Here is a 15,289-nt window from a genome sequence, read left to right as displayed (position 1 = left end):
ATTCTTAAAGGAGATAGCTGTTAAGTTCTCTTTGCTGCCAAACATGTTTTTTTTTTTGTTTTTTTTTTGCCAGAGCGGGTGGTGGTGAGCTTCAGCCATTGTTGCATTTATAAGACAAGAGGTTATAATACGCCCTCTGAGTAAAGGTGAGTAAAGGAATGAAGTTTGATGCTGAACTCGCACTGTTTCTTCTCAGTAAATAGCTATCAATGCTAACACTTGAACACATGAAGAGTCTAACGCAAGTAATTAATCATTTATTAATCCTTTATATTAAGCAATTACTAAATTAATTCCACTGTAATTTAGAGCAAATAATTACTAACTGGTTGGTTTTCAGAATAAATACCACACTTACTGTACAAAAACTCTGCTAATGTAAGGTGTCTCTCTCTGACAGCTCCAGGCTTTTAAAATGTTTTGACGCTATCTATGTGAATGCAGTGGAGCTCTTATCAAGGAGGAAATGTATGCATATGGGTAGAGGGTTTGTAGTGATATGACTTATTTTCTTACATGCACCACCCCAGTCTTCATGTATCTATGGAAAACATGCTGTAAAAATGTGCTGGCATTGTAAATAAAATGGAGCATGCCACTCAGGATATACTGTACACTACTACTGTAAATCCATATGTACTGATACCAAAATAATCCCTTCAAAGCCAGAGAGAGAGAAGGAGAGTGAGTGCACAGGAGAGTGAGAGTGAGAGAAGAGGAAAGTGGGATCAGAACTCAGTGTTCACCTCCAGAACTTGGAGTAAGCGCTTTTCTTGTGTGAGAGTCTGGAGTCAAGCCAAGCTCTAACCAAAGACCTCATCACCTCTTGAAAGGATTACATGCCTTGACATTTTGACATTTGTATACACAGAAATTACATCTCCCTTTCTTTCTTAGTGGTTTTGTTTCCTGCCAAGTGCACATGCAAAGCTGAGATTCAGTGATCAACTTCAGTACAACTGTACTGTAATTCACTAAATTTGTTACAAAACATATTTGAATGCAACTGGAGAGAGTAAATGGTTTGTGTATTAGAATTTTTATGGGGTTGGTCTGTTTTCCTGTGAGATTTTTATAACTTGTGCAAATGCATCCAAATATGCCCTTAACACTGCAAAGTTAATGCAGTAGAGATATTTTAATATTATGTATTGTGTGCAGATTCCATGGCTGTTTTGCCTATTCAGGTAAAAGAGCTTACTGTGTGCATGAATTAAACTGTTGCATTGTGACACACGCACAAACACGCACACACTCAACCAGCAACTAATTTCTGTAATATTCTATTACTTACTGGGTCACTGGGGAAAAATACGTGCTATACATGAAGCCAAATCACATTAGTGCAGACATAATGAAAGATGAAGACATTAATACCCAGATATGATCATGATGTAGCACTGAGGGAAAGTAACCAGGTAAGTGGCCTGGTAGAGATGAGCTCTTGTGTGAGCGCAAAATAACTCAGAGACTCCCAGTTCAGTTCTGGCACTTCTTGTTGAGTCATGAGAAGTAAGTGCATCTATGCTGGATGGGGAGGAAGTATAATTGAAAGATGTGTCTTGTTCATCTCTGCTGGTCCACACACACTGGTGCATTGTAATTAATGGGACCTGTGTGTGTGAGTGTGAGTGTGTGTGTGTGTTCCTTGTTACCTTTTTGATAGATAGAGTGGCAGCCATGATGGATGTTTGGTAGTTCAACCATTAAACAGCTGAGACGTGGTCCATGTGGTCCGTGTTCCTGTGTGCTCCTATGATTACAGATGGGATGACACACATCAGGCAAGAATCAATTATTTGAGTCAGTCACTTTTCTGGGCTCAGTTGATTTCAGATCAGGATTAAAAGGTTTTAACAAGAGCACACAAAATGAAAACACTGATTAAAATTAAAGCTACTGTGTATTGTTTGAGAACACTGGACAATCTAAATGGACAAGCATGACGGAGGATATAAGCTTCTAACATGTGTTGAAGGACAAAAAAAATGACACAAAAAAAAACTAAATGATTTTCTGAAACTGTATGATTTGAGTCCCACGGAACTGCCACTGATCTTTGTGAAAACCAATTTTCATCATCTGCGGGATGTGTACCAGAGCCTGTGATCTGGCCAGTGAGAAACCAATATGGGTAATATACAGAGTTCTGCAGGTACACAGTGAGAATCTAATTTATATATAATTCCTCTGTGGTTGGAAAGGTTAGTTGGCCAAGCTCCTATCCATATCTGTATCAGCACAGACACAAAGGGTAGAGACATAGTTATCTCCTGAGGTTTTTCTCCGTAAGTGCTTGGTAAATTTTCCTCGTTTTCCTAAAAAAGATGGCGGAATTCAGGGGATTGAAAGGCATCGTTGATAAGACAATTATCTTGACTGTTCACATTGTGTACACATGAAGGGGCACATAGTTACTTTGCTTTGGGGACGGCAACCACATAATACTGGACAAGACTTTCCCCACTTTCACTGAGTTTTAGGACTGAACTACTAGAGGAGACAGAACCATGGACCTACTAAATGCCAATGCCAACCACTACCTGGTCCACCTTCAGCCTAAGTACAGACCACTGGTCATTCATCAATCTGCCCCCATCAAGACTGTGAGGTGGTGGTCTGATGAGACATACGCTACTATGCATGACTGCTTTCAGTCTGAGTGAGAGACTGAAAGCAGTGAGTCACTGAGTGAGATGTTTTTCCTTATGCCATAGATGGACTGAGTACAGACTGAGTGAGTGAGTACATCAACGTCTGTGTGGACTTTCCCAACAACAAGACCAAGGTCACCAAAGACATCAATAGATTCAACACGCAACCTGACAATGACCACTTTGATCAACTGCCACTCAGCAACAACGACCCACAAGAAGTTAAATGCCAGAAACTCTAGCCAACACTAGCCAACTAGAACTGAAGAAGCCTTTCAGATGAAAGATAAAATGTCTTCAAGAAACTCAAGCAAGTCCAACTGCCTGAGGCTTTAAGAGATACCATGACCTGGATGACAGAGAATCTTAACAGACATGACACCATCAACCCACCGACCATCTTTGCTGACCGGGTGAGAAGTTGCTGAATAGAACTTACTCAGCAAAGGCTGCTGGTCCTGATGGCATCAGCCGATGGGTGCTCAAGGTCTGTACCACCCCACGATCTGTCATAGTTCATGTATTCCTTCCATCCATTGGTCAACCTTCACTGGACCCCCTACAGTTTGTCTATCAACCGGATGTCGAAGAGGACAATGTCATTATATACCTGCTCAACTGTATCTAAAGGTCAGGGGGTGCTGCTAGAATCATGCTCTTTGAGTCATCCAGCACCTTACCGGACTTCCTCAATATATGCTGCGCATGTTTTATGAGTCTGTCGTGACCAATGCCACTTTCTACTCTGTGGTCTCCTGGGGCAGTAGTCTGAGGGTGGCAGACACCAACAGACTCAACAAACTGATTCAGAAGGTTGGCTTAGTCCTGGGGTGGATCTGGACCCTCTGCATGTAGTCGCAGAGAGGAGGATGTTGTCAAAACTCCTCTTCATCACGGACGTCTCTCAGCTTCTACACAGTGCTCTGGTTAGCCAGAAGAGCACGTTCAGCCAGAGACTCAGAATGACTAAGTGCTCCACAGTACGCCACAGGAGGTCCTTCCTCCCTGTGGTAATCCAGTTATACAATTTATCCCTGTTCTGCTCGGTATGCTACTGTTAATTTACTGTTGACCCACATACACTTTTCATTGTGTTTACCTGCACATTACGGTGAATTTACTGTTAAATTACAGTCCTTCCCATTTTTACACTTTTGTCCATACTGTGATTCTACTTTGCACACTTTTTTTACTTCTTGCACATTGCATTTGTACATTTTTCTAATTACTTACTGTGTATGCATGTATTGTTACGATTTCTATTGTAGTTTTTATATTAGTTTAGTAGCATTTTTATTCATAAATTATGTTGAGCAGTTGTAACAAAGCAATTTCCCTGTGGGGAAATGATATGATATGATGGGTATATGATAGGTAAAACAACCTGACACGTTTTTACTGCTGATGGGTTTACAAGTGAGATGATAAACTGCAGACAATAACTATTATGTTCTGCATTTTACATTTTCAATTGCTGACAGCATGACTTGTTAAAAGGTTGGTAATCGTGCACTTCTTTCATATCTTATATTGTCTGTTTGGTGTTGTGTTATAATATCTATCAAAAAGTAATCATGTTTGCAGCTATGGCAATTCTTAGTTTTATTTTTTACTGTATATGACCAGCACTTAGTTTCTCAGCATAACTGAATTTTCTCTTTGTCTCTCATGCCTATGCGTACGTGAAAGTTACAGACTAGAAGTGCAGAATATGAAAGATTTCTCCACAGAATTAATTACACATCATTTTGCAGTTTCCATAAAGCTCATACGCAAATAATACTGCCAGTTTTAACCAGTTAACAAGCACTTCACTTGACTCGTTGCTGAATTTGCAGCCTGCTTTGTGGCAGGTGCACCATCTGTGGCACTGCCACGAGTGGCCATAAAGGCATTCATCATTCTTCATCACCTACAGTCTCTTATGTTAAAAGTCCCCTCATTTTCACTTGGAAGAGCCACAACTAATAGTGTATGCCTAAAGCAAGAACATAATTAACACCTGAAGAGGGATGTGACAATGATCAACATACCTTGTGAGATAAAGGCTTAAAATAACAAACATTCCAAGCTTGGTTTTATGCAGAACAGAACATATGCAAACTGTGGCAATACAGCAATTAAAACACAAGAACATTTAAGTATTAGATTCAAGGTGCTGGCTTTGTATAGTACAGGCATCCTGTTTTATAAGAGCCAGGGCTACTCAAGTGGCAACACCTGCATGTGACTGACAAGTACACTTGAAATGCTTGTGCAGACACTACTCGAGCTGATCATTATTATTCTGTCATGCAGACATTTGAAGGGTAAAGAAAAAGATAAAAGCTTCCCCGATGAAGAATTTCAGAATAAAGAGACAGTTTCTAATAGATAGATAGATAATAGTAATAGATTTGCCATTTTATTTTTCTGTGGTTTTTCTCCAAGTCTTTCTTTGCTTTACTGTGATAAAGCAACAATTTTCCTTGTTTTGCCATATAAGACAAGGCAAGTGTACAGTGCAACACTTGCCTTCCAACACTTTGGTGGTGTACTGGATGTTACAGTAGAGGTAATCATAACACAAGACACTGATGCCCTACTGAAAATGTGACCTGCTCTCCAGTTTGATAATTGTAGCTGTCAATTCTTTTTATGTAGATTCAAAATCAAACAAAATAAAATAAACACTGAAATACACCTATCTTCCTACTTTACAGCAGATCTACTGTATTGTAATTAAGAAACATAATATCTAGAATAACAGTGCATCCATCACACCACAGCTTTATCGCCCTCATTTAATTGCCTGTTTTTGCACCCAGAATATAATCAAGTCTTAAATCAGAATTTTATCATTTAATAAAATTCATCCCCTCTATTCCTTCCTCCGGTGGTTTAACCATCACATCCATAAGCAGAGATATCCTGCAGTGGATATCCTGTGCGATCCTCCTACATAAGCAGAGGTCCACCCCTCTTCAGGGATATTACAGAGGTGTAATTCTACACACACACACACAATAATACAATCAATCACCACCTCCTTCATAACTGCCCGGTTCCCCCACTGCTTCTACCAAATCCGAGAGCAAACTGCAGTGTATCATAATGTGAGAAGTGTGACTTCTCCCTCCACTGAAAATATACAATACTTCTGAACATGTGGAGGAGATCTTCACTGATCTCTTCAACTTGTTCAGGAAACTTCAAGCAAGAAAACAAAGAAAGAATGATTATATTTTCAAATGCATGACCACTACTACATTATAATTTTAGTAATGTTTTGCAGCCTATTTCAATCAACAAAAAACATAAGGACAACAAAAAAAGTAGAATTAAAAAAAATTTAAAGTATCCATAAAAATATTTGGGTTTTTTGTGTCTGTTATGAGTGTAAAAGTCTACATTTGCATCATTCGCCATCTGCAAATGATGCAAATGCAGATGGAACATAGATTTTTATAGTTGTTGCTTTGCTCTGTTTTTTATTCACTGAGCAGATACACAGGCTGTGGATGTTGACATTTACGTAGGAGGATGGGAACATTGTGTGGATGAGAAAAGTTTGTGGGAATGATTAACAAGCTGTTTGGTCGGAAAAAAAACACCCCATGTTTACACAAGGATAAGTAAGAAATGGGGAGAATTTTGAAGCAGATTGTTCATTAAAGATGCAAAAGTGTGCAGTGTGCCTAATGTATGTTTAATGGGCACCTTGAAAAGGTTGTGGATGAAAAACAATCCTTAGTGATTAGAAGTGAACAGTTTCCTCCCAAGTGGCTAGACTCCAACTGGAGGTGAAAACTAAACTGAGGGAGAACCGCACAAATGTCGCTCTAAACTGAAACTCCCTGTAATGCTCAAATCTTCAAGGTAAACTCAGGAGAGATGTTATCTCTGTGAAAGTTAGAACTAAAGTATCTGCAATAATTTTTCTGTGATTCAGCAAGTTTGAACCAGGGTGAACAGATGACCATGCTCTGCACAGAGTGGCCTCCTGACTTTGAAGAAGCCTCAGAAGGGTTTTTGATTTTTTTATTTTTATCATTTTTTTTTTTTTTTTTTTTTTTTTTAGGGGTCCTGTATTTTTTAAACTCTGCTTTCATGTGGCCCACAAGGTTGTGCACAAACTGGGAGGAAGAGAAACAAGACTTAACCTAGCATATGACTGGACTGGATGTGTATGGATGATAAAAATAAGTCAGCAGAAGCAGGGGTATTTAGACCAGAGGAGGATGAACTCCTGGTGCCTGTCACATCATGTGCATGCCAGTTAAGCATAACGTAAATTTTTACCGCTTGAATTTAATAAATTTAACAATATAATCAGGCTATTTTCAACACTTTATTGGCACAGCAGTGGCATGAAATGTGGGCTTGGGGCTATAGCTCTTGTTACGTGCAATCACCCAGCCACACTGGCTTCCCGGAAGCAGAGCCGTGCTTCCAATTCACTGAGCCTCGCCTCCATTGTGGCAAATTAAGTACATGTATTACTTACCATTATTACTAAAATGAGGCAGCAGAATAACTAAACACATTGAGCAAGAGAGGGCAGGAGAGTGGGAAAGAGAGAAAGAGAGAAGCCATCGGTACCTAATGAGCTAAAGAAACTAGCAGATCTGAATAGCATGTAAACAACAGAAATACCAGCAGCCGGAAATGAAGCTTTACACTTACTGCAGCACGTTCTATCCATTCAAACGCTAGAGGGAATTGCTGAGTTTGTATTAGCAAGTAATGCAGTAACTTCAACAGGGAAAAAAGGGAGCAGATCAAAATGCAGCATCTTAACCAAAATAATGGAGTAACCAATTATGCGCATTAAACTGAAGGAATTAGAAATAAAGACCTGCCTCTAATACAAACCTGTTACCTTCTGTTGTTGCGGTAAATAAAGCCCCCTGTCACCATTTGAGGAAATAAGAAACTGTCCGGGTCAAATCGTTTTGAAAGCGCAACGGCCAATGAGAAAACACCAACACTCAGCCAACCAATGGTATAACTTCATCGCTCACTCAACTGTCACTCACTCAGTCATGGACATTTGTGGATGTAGCGCTGGCTCATGGGCGGTCTATACAAAAAAAAAAAATCCTGGGTGCAAATTCAACATTGTTCTCTGTCATTTTATCTTGACATAGCTACATAAAGTTTTAGAAAACTGTTCTGTTGGAGCGATCCTCAATCATCAAAAGTATAATTTGATAAAAGCTGAAAACATTTGCTTGACTGAAGGTATAAATGTGACTTTGCACCAAACACATTAAACCATATACATACTATTAGATGTGTTTGATTCTACAGTTGTAATAAATCATGTTTCTCTTTTTAGAACAAGGAAACCAGTTGTTCTTTATGTCTGCACCTGACCATGGAGACATCTCATGTATATCACTGTCAGTCATCAGTATTTGCTACAAGAAAAGGTAGGCTGGTCCTCAGAGGGAACAAGAAGGCACACAGTGTGCTGTCATTTTTAGTCGTTAATTTCTCTAAGTGAAGAAGCTTGGTTGCAAGGCTCTTCTTAACTTTAAAGAGTAAGGCCAGAGATATTTTTAGTTTTCTTATCAACAAAGGAACGAAAAAGACTAAAACCAACTATGTGTTATTCCATCTCTCAACATTTACTGACTGTGTGGAGCATAGCCTTTGCTTTATTTCGAAAAAAATTAACTAATTTCCTTTAATAGCTGGGCACTGTAGCTTTCAGCAAATGTTACTCAAATTAGAGTAAATACTGTATTTGCTGTGGACTAATTTTAGCCTCAGACAAACACACATGTGGTGCACTACTGAGTATCTACAGCAACAGGAAGGCATGTACAGCACTGACTCCAAACAAACTACAGTGCCCATGTTCCTCATAGGAAAGACAAATGTCATCCAGTTCAACTGTGTGGCTTATTCACATGTTTTTGGACAATAACTGAGTGTGTGGTACACAGGAGAAGGTTATATGAGAGTTTAGCTACACAGGCAACACTTTTTAGAAGGATAAATATATTGCTAGTTTTGGTAGAGATGTCTGTGGCATTGTTTGTCTTGTTGGCATTACTTTCATCTGAATCTCTTCAGTACCAACACAGTGTAATTTGTGTGTTAATGTCCCTGTGTTCTTTTATTAATGCTTCGACATTAAAAGCCTCCAGAGGTCATCTGACAAAAACATCTGTTTATAATGGATTTACAACATGATTAACCACTTTGAATAACCTTAATTTTTTATTATTATAATTATTTCTTTCATCTTATCAGCTGGTGTTTTGGCTTCAAAACCAGAAAACAGCTGCTTCACCTTCTGCTTTGCATACTGTCTCGTTGCATGCAAGCATCACAGTTAACACAACAACCTAAGGTTCAGTTAGCACCATCACTCCATACGTTTAATCCCCGATACAGTCACAGCATTACGGAGGATCGACCCAGCTGCAGGTTGTGTGTGCAGTGACAGAGAGTGGTGAAACCAGTGTTTAACTCTAATATTTACACAGGCTTTGTAATCACTTAATTGCACAATAAAAAAAGAAAACCACATTTCCACAGACTCCACTCTGCCCTTCTTCATCTTACATGCGTTGAAGATGCTACGTAGGTTGCAGCGGTGGCTGGTGCAGCCTGTGGAAATATTGGATTTAAATATTGGTTTTGCCCCGGGCAACATCTTATCTGTCTGAGCAGACAATAGACATAATGTGGGATTACGAAAATACAGCTGATGATACAACCCACTGCTGGATAATGGGTAAATATATAACAGTTTGATTTTCCCCCCTCAGGTTTGCATAGAGAACATTAAGTGACTGAGTCACAGAGTGACATACAGACTGCTGAGGTCACAGATGGGGCTAAAGTTTCAACAGGGTATTAAGTACATTTATGACATTTATTTAATGGAAAAGCGGTAATAAACAGTCCACACTAAGTACAAGAAACTGAGCATAATCTTACATCATTTCATAGGTTACATAGTTAACATCATACACAATGGCTAGAGGGCAATGATTTTAATATATGGGATGACAACACAGAGAATCTTCCATTTGACATTCCTTCAGGGATTAAGCAAATGCAGCTGCCTTTCGATTTGCTCTATTAAAGTAAAACAATTACGGCATTGTCATTTATAAGTCATATGAAGACTGCAGCATCACTGCACTGAGACTGTCTCCTCATAGTCATTTTGTCAGTTAAATTCTGTACTTTTGTGCCTTTCATGTACTACAGGGACACATACTGACACCATATTGGAACAGTTTATTACTGAACTTAAAAGAGCTGAGGGAACAAAGCAGTGAAGGAACATGAGGCCCAGATTGGAAAAAAAAAAGTATTTCATATAGCATTGCAAAATAAATTAAAACGGCACAATAGACTTTTTTGAAACTAGAAGATGTTCTAGCTCTGTGAATGTTTACATCCGATTGCAGAAGTCTCCATGGCCTAAAAAAGCCAGTCTGAGCTTTTCCTGGTGGGCTCCACTAACTAAGATAAGGCTATAATGTTGAAAATGGCTGACTTCCAAGAGATGAGTGGAGTAAGCTTCAAGCCAGAAGATGTGATTTAACGGGTAAGTGTGAAACTCGGGGAGTCACTCACTCATAAGGCTGCCTCGTACTGTTGCGCTCAGAGGACAGCAAAGGAAACTGGACATAATGGTTTTTGTCATGCGCTGGGGTGCAGGCACACTTTGACAATTTGCATGGCATTAAAATTCTTGGGGGGGGAAAAAACAGATTTGAATTTGGTAAAGCAGATGCATGTTGTGGTACGAAGCTGCTTTCATATCATCTTTCATTTCATCTCTTTTCACTGGGAATCTTTGGCCATTTTCATTTATTAGATATTTACCCGTGAGCAGTGTTTTTCAAAAAATACAGATGGGACCCAAAGGCATGTTGCAGAAAGATTAAAAAGGACTCTGGGGAGACACAAAAGGAAACTATTCTCTAGGCTTGTAGGTACGCAGCCCCAAAACACAGTAAATTATGCTAAATTAGCCCAACCTGCTGTGTCTGTACCATGACTATTTGTCTCTGTTGAACAGTGTGCATTCAACTGTTTGTCGTCTGCACTGTAAAAAAGAAGCCTAATATTATCTAGCAGCTTCAAATAGAGTCTTTATAAAGTGGCTGCTCAGGGGCCACAGTTTTTCTTTTTTTTTTGATGTGGATGGTGAAATGCATGTCAAATTTCTATTATCTACAAATCAAAGTGGTTGTTTTATTTCATGGTTCATGTTTGCTTTGTTTGCAGTGAGCACTTCGGTTTTCCAGCCCAGTGCTCACAGAGGAATGAAGGGCTTATCCATCAGGGTTCGCAAATATTTCCTGCACTTGATCGCAGCATGAAAGACTGAAGGGTCTCCAAGCTTAGTGAGGTAGAGAAAGGAGTGCGAGAGGAAAACCTTGTCTTGTCAGCACTAGTAAAATTCTGCAGCTTTCTAAGAGTGCAGTGTCAATCATTGCGAGGCGCAGCTGACAGGGTCAACTGATCCGTTATGCAGTATGTGCACTTTAGAGGCAGACCCTTGAGATGTGCCAAGGGTATCTTAAGAACAGCCTCGCTGTTTGCGGGACTACCAATGACCTCCAAATCTCATTTAGTGGTCCCATAGGATTCCATATATACTCCCACAGCTTGGTGGGTGTTTAGTTTTTACCTGGAGTCCGCAAAACATGTGAGTTGTTTTTGGGTAAATAACAATAATATAAGAGTCTTTCATCAAGCAGCAGGTCACTGACAGGTTAACACTCATTGCAATCTGAAAACATGACATTAGACCTTAGATCATGAATGGACCTTGGTTGAAATCCAGCTTTGTATTTCAAAGTGCATAAAAAAGTATGTATGGTGAACCAGCTCAGTTCATGCAGCTGGAACCCATGCATCGATAAGAAAACAACCTTGTTTAGTGAGAGAAAATTCATTCGAAAATTTCCCCCTCTACTGTACCGGGTTTACAGTTACATGTAAGTGGGTCAACAAAAAAAAAAAAAAAAAGTTGGGAACTCAAGTTACCAAAGGCTTAAAGCGACACACAGGCAGAGGAGGAAGGCAAACAGCTTACCCCCCTATCTTTCTCCACTCTCTCCCACACTGGATTAAAGGAAGATAGGGAAGTTGGGCATGGAAATGGAATGATTTATTTAAGACAGGTCGCTCCACCGGGAGTAAGCACTGTCCCTGGGGATACCCTATTTTCTGTACACTGCTCTCTCTCTCTGTCTCTCTCTCCTTCACTCATTGCACATACGCACACATTTTTAAATATGCATTTCAATAAGAAAGAAGTAATAAAGATGCAATATAGTGCACGACGTGACACATCATGATGAATGTGTCTGCAGAGTTGTTAGTCATTTCACTCTGACTTATTCACCGTCATCATGATTCATTTTCATGCAGTCATGCTCTGTTAAGGTTTCATCTCTTTGAGCTTGTGTAGCTTAATGTGCTGCTAATCAAAATTAAGCCTGTATACATAAATACAGACACTTAATTTGGGCAGATGATTGAATAATATTCTGTTTAGTCTCTGGATGTAGCATGATGAAGCTAAGGGGAAACATTTTTGCACTGGCATGTTTATTTTCTTGAATCGCAGATGTTTCCTCTGGAACAGAAAGAACCATCCACCAAGCAACCAGTTATGAAAAGTGTACACAATTGGTAAGTGGCTCAAACTGGCACTATCATTTGCATACACACATTTAGCAAATGGCAATATGACATTTCAGTTTCCATTTTACTGGGTGTGCTGCAGTTGACCAAATTTCAGGCTTGGAAGTTAGGAACAACAGTAATTTAAGTGTTGCATAGTATTGGTGCATAATACAATGAATTATTTTCATAAAACTGCCATTATCGCAGAATACAACAAAGAGAAAAACAACTTAAAAGTTGATTTCACAAGCTGTTATGGTCTTGTAAGTGGCAGTGTAGATTTATGAAGGTGAAGTCTCTGCTAAAGCAGGATACAAAACCGCAGAGACAATACCTGGTCCTTCAGTGCCGAAACACAAGGAGAAACCAGACACTGGAATGACTAGCTGTACAGTGTACTGTGTGCATCCTTGAATTATCAAAGTCAGGCTCATTCGTTGCCAAGTACTAGTCCTTGATCACAAACAACAATTTATAACTTTTAGTATTCAACTTAACTGACCTGGCAGCTCCAATGCTCTAAAAGTGCACTGTTACTTCTACACTGCATTTCTCATTTTTATTAAGTCATGAGTGACCTTGTGGCAGAGGATTCTGACAAATATCTGTTATATTCCCACCAGAAGTGCTGCCTTTGGTATTGTTATCACTGGTTCTTAATAGTTTTAGAGACTTTATGGAAACTGCAGCCACAGTAGTTAATTGGTTTATGTTTCGTATCTCAGATATGGGTTGTCCTCTGTTTCCTATAACATCCCTAGGAATATTTCACTTTATGTGCAACAGTTTCATCGTCAAAATTATTCTGTCCACTCTTCTGTTCAACAAAGAGTTTTTTCTAGTTGCAGAACCTGGGAGATTCAAGTAAGGGCACTTCTCTTTTACTCACCACATCAAAATTTGACAGAATTTGCTCAACATGGAAATTGTACCACACAACTGGATATTTGGTATACATTTGTCTTGGGTTTGAATTTTGAGAACTAAGTCAAAATAGTTATTCACTGAAGTTTAATAATCCATTTTGACGAGTTAAACTGTAATACTACAGAATTCGTTAGATTTTTTTTCCCCATACAAGCTGGCAAATTGTTGTGATGTCATTAAAATACAGTAGCTTTGCAGCACTGATCGATGAACCAGATCATTCATACACATGTATGAATCATCTCTTTTGGCTTGAACCTGATCATTTTTCATTCATATCTGCTTCTGTAAATTTTGTCCAAAAATATTCAGTGTTTGCAAAGTGAGGCCATTTCCTAAGATGTGTTACCGGATTTTTTTTGGCCACTTGGAGGCAGCAGAAACAAGCTGTTGATATGGCAGACTTGTTAGCAAACAGTGTTTTATTATTACATTCAGCGGGCACAGAACAACATGAGTGTACATTCACAGCCATGTTACTGGCCATTGGAAGGAGTCCAACATCCACTGTTCTTTTAGCTCTGTTCTAGCTCTGCCGTTTGCTGCTGGGCTGGTACAGGACAGTGGGTTTATCACAACTTTTTCTCCGCTGCCTGCTGCTACTGGAGAAGATGCTGGTGAAGATTCTGAGCATTGACAGTGAACTGAAACAGTTATTTGTGTGCTGCAAAACCGAAACAGTGAAGCTGTCAGGTAATTCACCTGTGGGTTCATCACTACAGGTGACCCCCGTCTCGTTACACTGAGTAACCTGATCCACTCGAACTAAGAAAACCAAAATGAGCTCTTTAGCCTCTTCTACATCCCTCTGAAAGACATGTTTTTATCGGTGTGCTTTCTCAGGGTTTGGCATCTGAATCCACTTCTAACATCTTAAATCTATCATTATATTAAGTCATCCTCATGTTTCTTATTTTATCAATTAATTTAATCATTTTGGAACATTATATCTCATGTTTACTGTATCTTATTGTCATATCTTTTCTCTTTTATCTCCTCCCCAATGTTGTAAAACCTTAAACTGTTTAAATCTGTTTGTCATTTGTTTTTATTGTTTGTCCTAAATTTTATCTTGTCACTTTGTAACTGTGTTTTAAAAGGTGCTATAGAAATAAAGCATAATATTGTGATGTGCATTACATAGAAACATTTCATGCTGCACTTTTTGGATTACACATGTAGTGAATCGCAGCCGTAAAAATAAAACACTCCACTGTAAGCATAAAAAGATCATCATTATCAGTTGAGTGATGGGAGGATTTTCTAGAAATTGGAGGCAGAAACTACTGAACAGTTGCGTACGGCAAGCACTGAGACTGCCAAACTTAACACACAGGATTTAACTGCTGGCAACCTCACCTCTCGCCCATGCACAACATTTCCTTGGTCATAATGTTAAACCCTAAGCTTTGCAATGAGCAATTACCAAAGCACACGCAGCGTGCAGACTGCTCGTAGGGTTTCCCATGTAGATAATGTCTTTTTGAAAGATGTCAAGGACAGCCAGGGGGTAAGAAAACCAGCAGACTAACAAATAAATTGACTGTATGAACAGCAGGCATTTTACTAGACTGGAGCAGTAATGAGGACTAAACTTGTGTTGTCAGTATGTCACTTTAAAACTGTCAATGTGTTTTTGAAAAAAATGTATACAAACACTAAAATAATCTGAAGTTACCAACAAAGAGTCAAAAAGGTCAAATTTAATCACAAGTTCAAGGCTTGAAATTTTTCAAAAATGTGAACAGAGCAGTGGTTATCATCACCAGCAGGTTTAATACTTGAAACACCTCTGAGAGATTCACAAATCATTTCTTAAAAAGAGAAGGCACATTTCTCCATTAAAAAAAATCTCTGCACTTTCTCTGTACTTGAAACCTGAATGCATAATGTCCGCACTGGGAAACTTTATTTGAAGCATTTTTTTTTCTTGTGCAAGGAAGAGATGTTGAGCCCACGCCCAGCAGCTTCCCAGCACAGCCACAGTCTTTCACTCTAAGCTGGAGAGCAGCCTCACTGTAACAGTCAGGGAGAAACAGCTGGTCACAAAATCTTTT

At 39.2% G+C, this 15,289-nt stretch overlaps 1 long non-coding RNA gene across 2 annotated transcripts in view; it reads right to left on the bottom strand.

The window, feature by feature from the left end:
* LOC139628050 (uncharacterized) overlaps positions 1–15,289 on the bottom strand; it is a 146,864-nt gene that overhangs the window by 99,764 nt on the left and 31,811 nt on the right. For both annotated transcript variants that reach the window (XR_011692666.1, XR_011692667.1), the window contains exon 2: positions 1,656–1,753. This is a non-coding gene — a long non-coding RNA (uncharacterized lncRNA). The remainder of the gene's footprint in view (positions 1–1,655; positions 1,754–15,289) is intronic.

This window comes from Trachinotus anak, unplaced genomic scaffold, assembly GCF_046630095.1.
Source record: "Trachinotus anak isolate AG129_WGS33_773 ecotype Australia unplaced genomic scaffold, CSIRO_AGI_Tana_v1 ptg000011l, whole genome shotgun sequence".
In the NCBI taxonomy this organism is placed as follows: Eukaryota; Metazoa; Chordata; class Actinopteri; order Carangiformes; family Carangidae; genus Trachinotus; species Trachinotus anak.
This window is presented reverse-complemented; position numbering and strand designations above follow the sequence as displayed.